We start from the raw sequence: 15,549 nt of genomic DNA, 5'->3' as shown, positions 1-15,549 counted from the left end.
TTTCATGAACTAAAATCTAAAAATTAATATATAATATTGGTCACCTTAATAAATATTATATTAAACATATTACCATAAATATATTATGTGGAAATAATATGTGTATCCAAAATTCTGAGTTACAGTATAATATAACAAACAGCAATATTGGTTATGACGGATTAGAAACTAATTAAATTTAATTAAAAATGTATTTTGATTTATATTAAAATTACAAAATATAAAGAAAAAAATCAATTCATTTTCAATATTTACAAAACCTTACTGAGAATCTAAATAATAGTGTAGTCATAATTTTCTGGGAAATTAGTTGCCCAAAATGTGTTTACAGTGAATAAAAATAAATAATTTTAAATCAAATAGATTTTTCAAAGATCAAAATAAATCCTACTTACAAAATATTAAAACTAGGTAATAAATATAGTCGTCTATGATAATCATAATACTTTAAATATTATCTGTTATAAATTACAATGATAAGCATTTTTTACAAAATTATACATAGAGTAATACAAAATTGTTTAAAAAACCTCTGTAACTATAATTTTTTTTTTTTATGTATACACTGGATATCGGACATTCTAACTAACATTTTTGATTATTATTTTTTATAACTGTTATATACATATATATTTTAGTTTAACAATTTTGTGTTCAATATAATTTACCATTTTTATCACTTTTTAACTGTTTTCATTTGTTTTTTTCACTAAATACAGAAATTTCCCAGGGTGCAACAATAATTATTACTATATAACCAAGCTAAAACATTTACTAGAAATTATAATACATATTATGTTAAGTGAACATTTTCCACGCATAAAGGTTAAATACCTACCTAGTATATTATTTAAAATCAAAAGTTTTAAACTAACTACTACATTTTAAATTATGTTTTGATAAATTAATAATAAAATCGTTTCAATATTTTCAACAAGGATTTTATGTTATGTTAAAAAAAAAAATAAATAATTATACACTTTCATTTTTAGTAATTTTTTAGAATTCCCACGTCAAACTGACAAAATAATGTATAATATAGCCTATAAATTATTTTTTGTTATTTATAACTTCTGGGTTATTATTTAAACAACGATGAATTAATTTATATGTCAAATATAATTTTCATTTGTGATTTAGAGCTATAATAATTTATTTAATTCTGATATATTATATTGACAACATTGTCTATCTCGCATACTTCTAAAAACTGGCCAATTCCAATAATGTTTAAACTCTATAGTTTAGTGTATTTGATATGTATTCTCAAAACTTCTATTTTTAAAATGTTTAACTATCGAAAAAAAATTGTTTATACAAACAATAAATTAATTTTGTTTTTTTATCTCATTTCATTTATGTTTTACACGCTCACTTATCTTTCACCGTAAGCCTTATCAGTTTATACCGATTAGTTTTGCACAGATTCCTGTCCGGTCACCATTAATCAAACAAGACGTCATCCACACCTCCAAACTGAAATTTTCCTTCGTATAAGCAGCCATAAAAAACAACTTTTTTTTGCTGATCTTTGCGGTTTAGTGTGCTTAACGTTTTTAATGTGTACACAGAACGTGTTTACTACAAAAAAAAAAAAAAAAAATTACAGGATTTTTCGAAGTTTTATGTTTTAGCTTTAAGACTTAAGAGGGTGTGCTTTTCAGTTTATTTTGGGGGACATGCTTTAAAACAAAGTCTGTAAGTGATTGGGCAGTAGTAGAATATAAAACTGGAGAAGAGGAGAAAAGTGTTATCGATCTTTATGCTAAATGGCCAAAGAGAAGGCACGATGATTATAAGCCACGATTTAGATAGTACTATCTTATACGAGTATAATATCTTAAATTGTGCTATTCATTTCTTGAGTGTGTGTATTGTTTATATTATAATAATAAATTAACAACTTCGAGGCACAACGACGTAGTATATAATTTTTTCAGGTAATGATTACATGTATACACTTTATTTTTAAATGATTAATAAATTTCAGTGTTTAGTAATAGTCAAGTCATTAGTTAAAAATCTATACCGTATAAAAGTAAGTTTGGGTCAAAACCAAAATAGAGGATTTGGCTTACACCCGAAGAAGTAATTTTCATAATATACGATAAAAACATTTTGGTTACCACTAACCTAGGACTTTTTTATTGACAATTTTTATGATTTAATTTTTCTGAAACATATTTTTGAATTGATGAATAGATGAACGTATACATATAAACATAAAAAGTATGAAACGTGTACATTATATTCTTATTAATGCCATAATATTTTCCTCTAATAAACACATTAATATTACTTAAACAATATTCACACTTAACTATTAATCTTATTAATTAAAAATTGCATATGCATTTTATTATTACTACATTTTAATATCATTATAGTGTGATATGTATACAGTCTTTATATAAAAAAAAATTATTTCATGGTAATTTTAAGAACCATTTTATTTATAGTTATTTCGTGATTTGTATAAAATATTACGAAATATATAAACAATTTATTATTATAATAAAAACATAAGGGAAATACGTTTATTGCAATGTTGAAATATATATTAAAATAATTATATATTATATACTATACTATACTATATATTATTCTTTATACTCCCATACAATAATTAAATAATTCGTAGTTAATATTGACTTGACTAAATTTTTAGAACTCGAAATTTATATAATATACATAATATTATACGACATAAATAAGTTAGAACTTAAAAATCACAAATAACATCAATAATTTATAATGTTTACCAAAAGTATACAAATTTAACTTAATTACTGTATTTCCAAAATATTATTATTTTTATCTTTATATTTATTATATGATAATCGAATATTATTATGTAGGTAGATAGTCTAATACAATTGATTGTAAATGTTTACAAAGTCTCGTAAATTAGTTTAATAACCTTATAATAGTGTGAATTGTTGAGAATGAGATATTACTTTATTATTTATTTAATAATATATTTCAAAAACTGTCATTTATCATTTTTGAATGTAATAACTATATTATCAACACAGTTAATAATAATATAAATCATTTTTTGAATTGTAATCAATATCGAGAGTCTGTTGGGCTTTTATTATATCATCCTTAATAAACCTTTGTTTATAAATAAAAAATATTGTGGTAAAATCAGATAATGCTTAAACGATTTATTCAATTCATCAAAATATGACACAAATTTTATTCTTGTTTGCTTCTTAGCTAATAGTACAAAAATAATGTACCCAATACTTATATGTTATATTTGAATGGAAATCTTTATTAAAATCATTATATAATTTATTTATAAGTTTTATAATTTAATAAATAACAATAAGTCAATATTGTCAGAAAAATGCATGGAAATTATTGATTTACTGCTTCAAATGGATTCAAGCTAATATATTATTTAGGAACTATATATATATTCGTTATTTTATTCAATACACACACACATGCGTATATAATAAACAGAATACATATATACAAAGGCTAGCTAAACAATATTTTAAAACCATATGAAACATGGAAAAAAGACTATAGCCAAGGAACGTTTGCCAAATAACAACTTTACTACTCGTTTTTGCTTGACCCTTTTAAAAGAAGCAAATACATCTTTCTTTTAAAGCTCCAAATTTTTCTATACAAAGTATTTTTCTTCAAGTAACATTTAAAAATAAAACAACTCATTCAATTTATTATTTTTATTAATAATTTATAATTATCAATCAATAAAAACTGACATTTTATTTTTATTGTATATTTTATAATAAAATCTGTTAAATTTTAATTGAAATAAAACATTTTATTTTAAAATATCACATTTTAATTCTTCACAGTTGACCCAATGCTAGATTTTTTTTTATTATATCTAAATATTGAACATATCAGTAAATTCTGTAATTTAATTTTATTCCATTATTATTGATTAATTGTATGCTACTGTTTTATTTATGTATTAAAGCTTTAATTATTAATAAAATTATATCGTATAAATTACAATTATTTTAAAATAAACTTTAATACACACAAAAAAATGATTTTAAATGTTATAACTCATAATCGGTAATAAAAATAACATTATAAACTAAGACACTGGCTATCCCATCTCTTTAAAACTACCAAACACATAGTATTACTTCTACTACTGTGTTCTAATACTTCACTAAAACGTATTATTTTTTTTTTTTCGTAAAATCGAGCTCAAAACTTTAGTAATTAGTGTCATTGATATTTGATGTATATTAGACTCTGTATTGGTATGATATTACGTATTAACATTCAGTTATTGTGATTTGACATATGAGATAAGTTAAACTGGTAAGGTGAAACATTACTTGTCTAAGTTTTCGTACTTTTACAAAAATCGCTATATCATATGAATAATGATTAACTAAATAATATGAATAGCCACGCATAAATCATAATATAAAGGGAAAAGCCAACATCTTCAGTTCTAAATGGTGGACAAAAATAATAATGCCACCAAATACAAATTCAATTAGTTGATACTATCCCAAATAGTCAAATTTAATTTCTAAAAATATAACTCTTGTCATTTCAGCCCTATAAATATAGTATAAATCAGTTACAAACTTATAACAAGTTCCAAGGGCTAGTCAAAGTTTTTTCGTTGTATTCAGTAACACATTATATATATATGGTTAGAACGAGTGCTCGTTTTAAGTGAAAATTGGAAAAATACCGCAGGGACTTGAAACCGACATAAGTCTTATTGGAAATGTGTTTATATAGGTATCAGATGATATATTTAACGAAAAATTATCATTATTACTAAAATATCAATATTTTTGAAAAATTTATTTTACATAATATTTTAAGTCGCTAGAAACAATAACTTTTATCATTTCTTTTTTTTCTTATTATTATTATTATTATTTTTTTTTTTGTAACAACGTACATTCTTGATTCCTTATTTTAAAACAGAATGTTTTCGAAGTAGGTATTTTTATGTGATATAAATATAAAAATGTATATTTGATTTGATAAAAATTGAAATTTGGACAAGTAGTATATAAGTAAAACGAGAGTTATAAGTATTTAAAGTTTAAATGAGCCAGTTTTTGGTAATGGAGTTTCACTTGCAATGTTATATTAATTCACTACTTCGTTCATTTAAGATTTTAATACATTGAACTAATGAGCTAATTGTACGAAATTTTATTTCTATAAATCCATAGGTTAGTTTATAGCAAATATTTTCAAAAACGTTAAGTTAGTAAACGTCAGTATTTTTTGAAACAATGAATAGCTTACTAAAAATAGATCACCCCGTATACCATACACATACAGTGTAAGTATAATGTATATACATCCATAATATAACCATATAATATTTACATAATTAAAAAAAGTATTTGAATAAAAGTAACTGGAAGTAGTTCAGCGTTTTGCTCTTTGTAAGTCACATCTCATCCTGACAGTACTCGTTGTAATGATTTCTACTGAATTTATCGAAAATAAATATCTACCAATATGTTTTCCTTAATATTATATCATACTAATAAGTAACTTTTTTCCCATATTTTAAAATGATTATAAAACGAAGCTATTTATAGACATTTTCATAATAATTTGTATTTATTTGTATGCACAATCTTTATTCATAAATATATGAAGCTCACACTTTAACAAACTGGATATTTATAAATGAAAAATATCGATTTACGTTATTTTATTGTACTAACCTAAAATTAAAAAATATTAATCGTTATTCGGTTGAAACTTTAAACTTTTCATCATTATGATTATCATTAGTTTCTATACTCCGTGAAATTTTAAAATATCTAGGATAATAAATTATTATAATTTATAAGCTATTTATAACATTGATACACTCTAACTTAGGTACACCAGCACCGAACTATATCTAATCCGAATTACATACAAATAGTTGTACCAACACACAACTAAACTAACCTAGCGAGATAAGCAAAATCTAAATTGCATGGAAACTGAGATACACTTTAGACTTTAGTCATATAATAAAATACACTAAGCACCATGTTTAATCCGCCGTATACCATCCTGCAAGTCCAATTTTTCACGAGAGATAAGTACAACGAGGTATAAGTGATAATTATACATTCAAGCTCAGGTTTAAACTTGCCATTATCTTACGTAGCTGCATGAAAAAAACCAGAAATGCATCAATCGAAGTACAGTTGTATCCACCAAACCACCAAAACTTCTCGATTAGGTGTAGAAACTCTTTTTTTAAGTTAAGAATAGTACATCATTTCAATACTCAAATCAAAAATTACATGATTAATTGTGATTTAAGGTATTGAAAAACCTGCCTTTATCAGCAGTGCAATCAGGTGTAAAAAGGTATATTATTATTTAAAATTTATATAGGTACATGCTCAAAATAATTGTGTTGTTATGATAATAAAAGTGTGTATTGTTCATAATTATAATATTAAACTTAACATAATATGATTTATGTACGCAACCAGTAGTCATTTAAGACACGATTAGATTTATACTAATTATATTATTGTAAATGAGTGTTAACATTTGAACATACATAAAAGACGTATAACCAATGATGAACTTTATAAGATCGAAAATTATTCGTATGTACGTAATGTACGTAACTGAAACATATTTACCAAATTAAATGATAAACATATATAACAGCCTAATCTGTATGAAAATTGTGCATGTCGACTATTTTAGAACTGTATTGTTTTTTTTTTTTTTTTTTGGAACACGAAAATAACGAAGTCACTTTTCTCATTGAAAAGTAAAGTAATTTCATTATGATTGTATTTGAGTAACAAGTAACGTAACTTAATTACTTTTTAAAAGTTACTTACTCAACACTTTCACAACATTTCTGAAAAGATTCTATTTAATTACTATTCGATCGCACGCCTCGTTGTAAATATTAATTGTAATATTTATTGAAACCGCTTTGTCAGATTTTAATAATGTAGAAAAAAATATACAAATTTAAACATTTCAAATTATATTATTTTTTTTTTTATATATATATTTACAATATAATGTCTATATTATAAAAATAAGTGTTATATTATATAATTATGCGTATTGTAAGTTATTTAAATTTATTATAATGTATTAACTGTATTATTGCTATTATAAATACACATATCAAATAAAGATAAGTAGCACACCAGAAGCTTGATTACTTCACTAATGACAAAAGTCAGAACTTAATAATATGGGCAGTTTGAACGTCTTTACTACCATATTCAACTTTCGCTTAACTTTTTAAAATTTAATATTCCATATTGAACGTCGTTGCAAATCATCAGACCATCACTTTTTACTTACTATGGCTATACAGTAAAAAAATATATTGACAAATTATATTAGTATATATTTTTGTTATTTGTATAACATATTTAAATAAATATGTATAAACAATGATAATAGTCACCTAATCAATAGCAGTTATAGTTAAATTATTAAAACATCTATCCAGTTTAGATATAATATATATATATAAAAGTAAATACTCAAGATATATGTGTGTGTTAGTGTGTAAAAACAGAGATCTCACTCGTTTATTTAGTAGCTTTCGAGTGTACTTCATTATTTAGTGTGTTACTGTACTAATACATGTATTAATTTGGATATCAATGGTAAATAATAATTAAAGGAAAACAATTCAGAACAGAAACAACGAGTCAGCCTCTATTTTTCAGGATAATATAATTTTAAATATACCTATACAACACATATATACAAAATATTTTCCCAAATTCATAAAGTCGATATGTATACGAGTATTCAACACTCGGAAATATAATAAATAAATAAACAATTGTAGGTACTAACTATTAATAATATATTAGGTATTGAAACTAAATTAGTCCTTGAAATCAAAAGATAATTCGTTAGTATAGTACCTACTTACCTAAATATGTATTACTAATGATTATATTATGTACCTAGATAGTAGTATTAAATGTTATGAAATTTTGTTGAAACTATAAAGAATAGTTGATATAGTTTTTATTTAGGTTAGTACTTTATTAACAATTAGATATATCATATCTAAAATAACTTATACAATTATTAGAGCATGCAAGTGGCTCAAAAACCTACATAATAAATATTATTTTTTTAATAAATCGATCAGTGAATAAAATACGAATGATACTATAGATTTAAATAAATTGAAACTATTCATATTTTAAATAACTTGATGATAATATTATATTAAGTCAAATGTATATATTCTCCAGATTTAGTATTATTTTTAAACAATTTTGTGATCTTTTAGTGATATATCTACAATTTTGAAATCAAATTTTAAATAAACACTTCACGTGCAACGCTCGTTTAATGCTTTGGCGACAAAGTTATGGTAGAATGATTTTTCGATCTCTTTACTTATTTCTGCTATCCGTCTTCCACATTACATCTTAACGCTAAATACAACCTATAACTCTTGAGTTATTTGGTGGAAATAATATGATTATGATAATATGCCAATTTCATGGAAAAGTTATTTTAATAATATGATAAATTTGTTTCAAAACATATTTAAAAAAATAAAAAACAATAAAGTTATAATTTAAATTAGTTTCTAGTTTCAAAATAGATCATAGAAATTTGAAACTTTTCATGTATAATTTATTTAAAAAATCAATTATTTTCTTATTACAAAATATTTCTCAAGGTAAAATATGATAAACAGGGCTAAATTTAAATTCACCGGACACTATCAAAAAATACTCTAAAAACCCCCAAAATAACCAAAAAATATCTTTTAAACACAATAATAGATACTCTCAAAAAATAACGCGCAACTATGCAAACAATAGAAAAATTATGGCTTAACTTTTAAGCATGCTAAACATTTTTTACACTTATTTATTTTAGTTAAATTAACAATAGTACAAAAACAAATTACCAAATTAAGGTCCATACAATAAATAAACAATATATATTGGAAATAAATGCTCCAATATAACTAAAACAAACCAAATGATTATTAATTTAGAGCTCAGAATTTAAAGGATAATAAGCAACTAAAAAAGCAAAAAATAAGTATATTTAATTTTAAAAAAGCAAAAAAAAAAAACATGACCAAAAATTTACACGAACTAGTTATAGAAATATAAATATATAAGTTTTACTAGTGTAAAAAAATTTGAAAAATTTAATTTAATTTGAAAAATAATTAATTACCATGTATATTTATTTAGATTTGTAGTAGTGAAACTTACTCTATATTACCCGACGGAATATTTTTGTATATAGAAAATGACTCTCTACATCAACTGAAGTGATCGATGTAGACTTCATACAAGAGATTTCAAATTACAACACTAAATCATACATTTTGAAATGGTCGATATCGATGTTATAGGCATACTGACCGTAAAGGTACTGCTTACTATAATATTATGTAGATCGATAATCTATACATTTATACATTTAATAAACAAGCCGATAACGAAAACATTAATAATCCAATACCTGTAACGCATTCTGGGGTTTTACGTTTCTTATTAATTCAATTTTTTATTATTTCTATAGTAGCATAATAAACATATAAAAATCCTACAGCTGAAATAACTTAAAAAGTCATTTACATAAAAAAGCCAATAAAATCAAAAATAAATTGATTTATTTGAAATCAAAATAACATCAAACAAATTTATATATAAAAAAAGAAGCATATGCTTTAAAATCCGAGCCCTAGTTATTATATTTATTTTTGAGTTTCACTTTATAAGATAAACTATTCCAATAATCACTAAAGATAAATAAAGATAAATAAAATTTATATATAGAACGGTAGAATTTTAATCGATGAAAAATAGCTAAAATGTATTATAGAAAATATTAAGCAAACAATATAAATCAGTGTAATATTTTAAAATTCCTAATTTAAATGAAAAGCTCATTAAGTGTATAGAAAATAATCAACATTTATTATATTATATTTTAGCTAAATAATTCACCATTGAAGTTATATTTTAATTTTTAAGAAAACTTACAATATGTATTTAAATAATTCACTGAGTGGCAGTTAACTGCTATAAAAGAGTATTGATGAATTTAAGGTCCATTGGTGTACAGTCAATATATCTACACAAAAATTAAAATTCTATGTTAACTTAAGTGTACCTACAGTGATATAAATAAATATACGTTCAAGGCATAAGATATAGCAATTTATTCTAATGCACTAAAAGTTACGAACAGAAAACAATAATATGCAGACCACTTTCAAAATGCGTATTTCTTTGCACAAAATTGTTGCCAAAAAATGGCAAAACCATAAAGACAAACCACTCGTCAGTTCCTTGCAAAAATTACGTAAAAAACTAAATGAATGCGTCTTTTATGTAAAAAAACAAACCATAATGCAAACTACAAGATTACAAAAAAGGGAAGTCGAGAGACTCCATTCAGAGATCAAAAGTCAAAACAACTATACTACCTACTCGAACCAATAAGAAACACACCACTCTGATCGTCTTAACACGCGCCACTCGACCATTTCATAATAATCTGAATACTCAAATATTAGAACAAATTGTAAGCTTCAATTCGCACAACAACCATTATATTAATCTAAAAATCCACCACACACATGAAATATTCTTAGATAATTCAATATTACGCTATCTCACTGTAAAAATATGTCTTGATGGATATAATCATATTATTGATATCCTTTTCTCCCTCTTTTGCAAATATTATTTATTTAAATGCATAATATACAATAATTATTTTATTCTACGCAAATATTTTATGCTTATGCTTTATAGTTGTATGAGGAACATGAAATTTAAGTATTATTTAAATAACTCTTTATACTTTTATACAAAAACGAAAATGGCGTATAATATTAGAGACATAGTATTCGTTTATTAAAATGAGACAAAAAATAAATATAAATATTATACAATTATGGTACATATTTAAAAAAAAAACTAATTATTTCTTCATCGCTAAAAAATGTTCATATACACTTTTATGAATTTCATTCATAATCAAATTATTTTGGTAGAGATGAATATATTTATTTGTGTATTGGAGTAAAAATAAAACTTTAATAAATGTATGTTGACGACAGATTTATTTCTTCTTCATAAGCTAACATACTTACAACCCTACTGCACTTTCACTTGCACACTTGAACTAAAGATAATAATACTTCAAAATATTTACCTTATATTCTGTGGCATTGTTGACAATTATCTTCCAAAACAGTTATTTACTTAATCAACAAAAAAACATTTGTACATTTTGGTTTTCGATTCTAAAATAGAAAACAGGATAAAAATAAAATATGAAGAATAAAAATCATATACTTTTGACCTAAAATAAAAGGACAAAAATAACGAATCTAAAAGGGAGACATAGTTGGAAGCAATAGAAATAAGTAAAAGTATATATTTATTCCGTACACAATTGATTATAAACCAAATGGGTTTTTTCCATTTGTTTTCTTTTTTCTTTTATAACCACAAATAAAAAAAATACCAACTAAAATACCTTTTATAGTCTAATTAGTTTGGAATTAGTATTTCAACCTGATAGAAAATTGCAAATATTTTTTTCAAACAATAGTTAATATTTAATAAGTTAACTAATTCTATCACAATAAGTTAGAATATTATTAAAATTACAATAATTTCAGTTCACATTTTCTAAATAAATTTTATATTGTAATAGAAAAAATATTTCAATGTTAATATTTTGATTAATACATTTATAATTACCATACCTTTTTAATCGTTTACCAATATAATTGTTTTTTTTCTTTTGCAAATTAAAAAATATAATTTAAAAGTCATATTTTACATAAACTTTAAGTAATAATTAAATTATACAGGTACGGTATGCAATAAACACATTTACATTTACTATTATTTAAACAAATATTTAACAAACATGTTTGATATAAAAAGTGATTAAGAATCAAAACAATGATTTTTGAAATATTCAAGTATTTAAAATTAAATTTTACGATAAGTTTTATCCATAAGTCGTAGGTTAATGTTTTTCAAACAGAATTTTTTTTTCAAAAATTATCATAGACAAATTAACCAATAACTAAAAACCATTAATGATTAATAAACAAAATAAAGAACTGTTTTTTCTATTTTATAACGCTGGTTAAGAATTTGTTAACGGTGTGAACTACATACATTTTAGTTTGTAATTTAAAAAATAATGCTAATGCTTTAGAATCAACAGTGAACTATAACTACAAAAATAGATTACATGATTTATATGACTAAAATAGTAAAATATATTTCACAAATCTATTGTCCAGATGTTCTACTATTCCAAATAATCCTCGGTATCCATTGACCATATAATATTATATTTCACAATATTCATAACTTAATCATCGAAATAATTTCCTGTACCAGAAATCAGAATAATTCAATATGACACATCATATCATGTTATCGTTACTCTATACCTAATCAAAATGTTCCATCCACACAACCACACATTACACGTCGTTTATCAAGATAAGGACTCTAATAATAATGAATTATTATAGTTATCTATATACGAAAAAAACAAACATCAAAGCAGCATGAAATGAAAATCTCTAATAGATACAATATATCGGTGCACATCTTGGACGATTGCCCAGATTTCAGTTACTCGTCTTGGTGAATACCACATTTATCATAATCTATAACAAACACAAAAAATTTTAAATGTAGTGGAAAGCCCGGTGTGTAAATTAGACTATTAAGTATAAAGTTCGAAGTGCATTGTCCGGTACCGAATAAAATCGATAGGAAACTCATTAAGAACGCCATCAGATTTTAGATTCTACGGGCATCCGCATTAGTACAGTAGCAAGTCTTGAAATCAGCTTAACAGCAGTAAAACCATTTAAAATAATTTAGCTGACCAGTATATATATATATATATAAGTGTGTGTGTGTATTTATAGGAGTAATGGAAAGTGATAAGAGAGGGGGGGAGGGTGTAACACGTAAATGTCACATTCGTAAAATGAAATTACGACCGTCAATCTCCGTGAGAGGGGCACTGATGTTGATTATCGACAACCGATAAAACAGTTTTTTTAGAATTGCCGTGCCCAAAATAATTCGCACGTAACACGACAAACTGCAACATTATGTGCTATGTAAAATAAAATAGAACATCATGAACAATCTATTATTATATTGATAACATATATTTTTTGCGCTGTAAAATTTGTTTTAATAGTATCAGAAAATACAACTATCAAAAATTATGTATGGCCGTTTAAGTTTGGACTATGTTTGAATGACTGTATTGATTTTACCATTTACAATATTTACAGTGATAATATTAAAAAATGTTTTCATATTCAACTACTTACATTATTTTTATGTTCAGAATTCAATTTTTGTTAGTTTTAATTTTTTTAAATGTATTTTAATTATGTATTAAACATCTCAAAAATACTTCCTTAATATGGTTATAAATTATAATGAATATATATTAATAATTTCTGTAGGATCAGATACAGAACGTAGGGTTAAGATAATTATTCAGCATTTCAGCGCCCTACTTAAAGTTTTATTTTAGGAAAAATATATTATATGTTTATAAATCATAATATATTGTGATGTAAAATGTTTATAAATGTTTGTTTTTATTTATTGTGAAAGTTTCAAATTATATAAAGATAAATTTGTAGGAACGCATGTACACTATATTTTTATAATATGTGTATAATAATAATAGTATCAATTAATTCAATTGGTACAGATAGATAATAAAATTATTTTATAATAATATCATAGAAAATATAAATTTATTATCATTATTTGAAAATAGAGAGACAGCTAGTTATATCGGAAAAATGACATCGATGCGGGTCAATAAAAATATGATAATATATTCCAAGCAATAACTCAAACAGATTATCGCTAACTGTAATTTATTATAATATTATATATGCATGCAGCATCATATTCGACAGTAAATCCGTGTTCTAACCCTAAACGATGATAGAAAAGGGTTTTTGGACATTGAATGAATGTGAAGGACTCTTATGGACGTTGAATACTTGTCTATACTTGGAGTAGATAAATGTACGTATCTGACTTATCTTATCAAAATGTTAAAAAAAAATTTAAATGTATTATTTGTACAAGATACAAAATATAATATAATAAAATCATTTTATAATAAATTTATTATAATAATTGTCAAATACTTAAAACTATTGATTAGAAATTAAAATACCATAAAAATCCTACATTATCTTTATAATATGTACGTTTGAATATTCTATACTTTAATCAAGCTTAATATACTTAAATCTATATCTATATAAGAATATAAAAAAAAAAAATTAAAAAGTAAAATTACTTTTATGCTCCTTATATGTATAATATTATTAAAATATTCTAAAAAAAATTAAGCCATAAATATTTTAAATATAACTAATTCAAAATATTTAGACAGTATTCATAATTTAATATTTTATAATTTCACCTAGTATGTAATATTATAAAAAATGTTTAAAGTTTAACTTTATGTGTATTTATACAAATACACAATACGTGTATTTTGCTTTGGAAATCGCTTGGTTTGAGATATATCGAATTGCTTCGTAGTTCGTACACTAAACATATAAATCAGCGTTTTCAATTACGCAGCAGGTGAAAACTGTAACCTATGAGTTTTCTTTTTTTCCCCTTTTTTCAGGTTTAACCGAAAGTATAGACCCTGGTTTACGCCAACTGTCGTTATTGTGTTTTATGACCCAACTGAAAGAATATTGCATTTTTTCCTTCTATCTTCGGACTCATATCCTTTATTATTCCGTAAAATAATAATAAATATTAAGGTTTTAGTCCTTTTTAAATTTCAATAATCATTAATGTAGAGTTCAGACTTTTTATTGTTTTAAAAATATTAATTAAATGTAATATACAATTTTATTTGAGTGAAAAATGAATACAAAACATTTAATATTTCACAAAGTCGTTATGGAAAATTTAAGAATAAGTTTCAAAGAGTAAGAAAATATTTAGTTTTTTAAAAAAATCTTGGAATATTTTGTAGATTATGAGAAAAAAATACTAATTAGTTTTAATTTTCAATTATTATTATTAATTTATAATTTTGAAGTACCTAAAAGTTTTTTTTATATAATTTATTAGTAAATTATAACATTTTTAAATTTTGATTTAGTATGAAAATTGTTTAAGTTGATTAGACGATATTATAACGATGCATTCAATAATTAATTTTAAAAAATAACTAATTTAATATTAAATCATATTTTGTTGTTCGTTAATTAATTTGCATAAAAAATATATTTTTCTTTTTTTTTAATTTATAATAATATAACAAAAGTATTTATTAGTTTTTCTTTAGAGCATAGGTATTAGCATTATATTTCGACTTTTTTTAGCATATGAATCCGGATCGACCTATATAATACTGAAGTATAATAATTAATATACCTACTATTTTAAATCATTTAAAAGTTTTTAATTACAATGAATATAATAGTAAAACTTAATCAAAGAAAATAACGATTAATATTTTATTATTACA

General features: G+C 23.3%; 1 protein-coding gene across 4 annotated transcripts in view; it reads right to left on the bottom strand.

Annotated features, from left to right (window-relative positions):
• The window catches only part of LOC114127699 (uncharacterized), a 169,878-nt gene that overhangs the window by 138,332 nt on the left and 15,997 nt on the right, over positions 1-15,549 (bottom strand). The window contains exon 1 of one of the 4 annotated variants that reach the window (XM_050203256.1): positions 11,185-11,202. The exons of the other annotated variants lie outside the window; for them this stretch is intronic. The gene's annotated coding sequence lies outside the window, so the exon portion shown is untranslated. Of the gene's footprint in view, positions 1-11,184; positions 11,203-15,549 lie in introns of those variants that run through there. 4 annotated transcript variants of the gene reach the window in all.

This window comes from Aphis gossypii, chromosome 3 (assembly GCF_020184175.1).
Source record: "Aphis gossypii isolate Hap1 chromosome 3, ASM2018417v2, whole genome shotgun sequence".
Lineage (NCBI taxonomy): Eukaryota > Metazoa > Arthropoda > Insecta > Hemiptera > Aphididae > Aphis > Aphis gossypii.
This window is presented reverse-complemented; position numbering and strand designations above follow the sequence as displayed.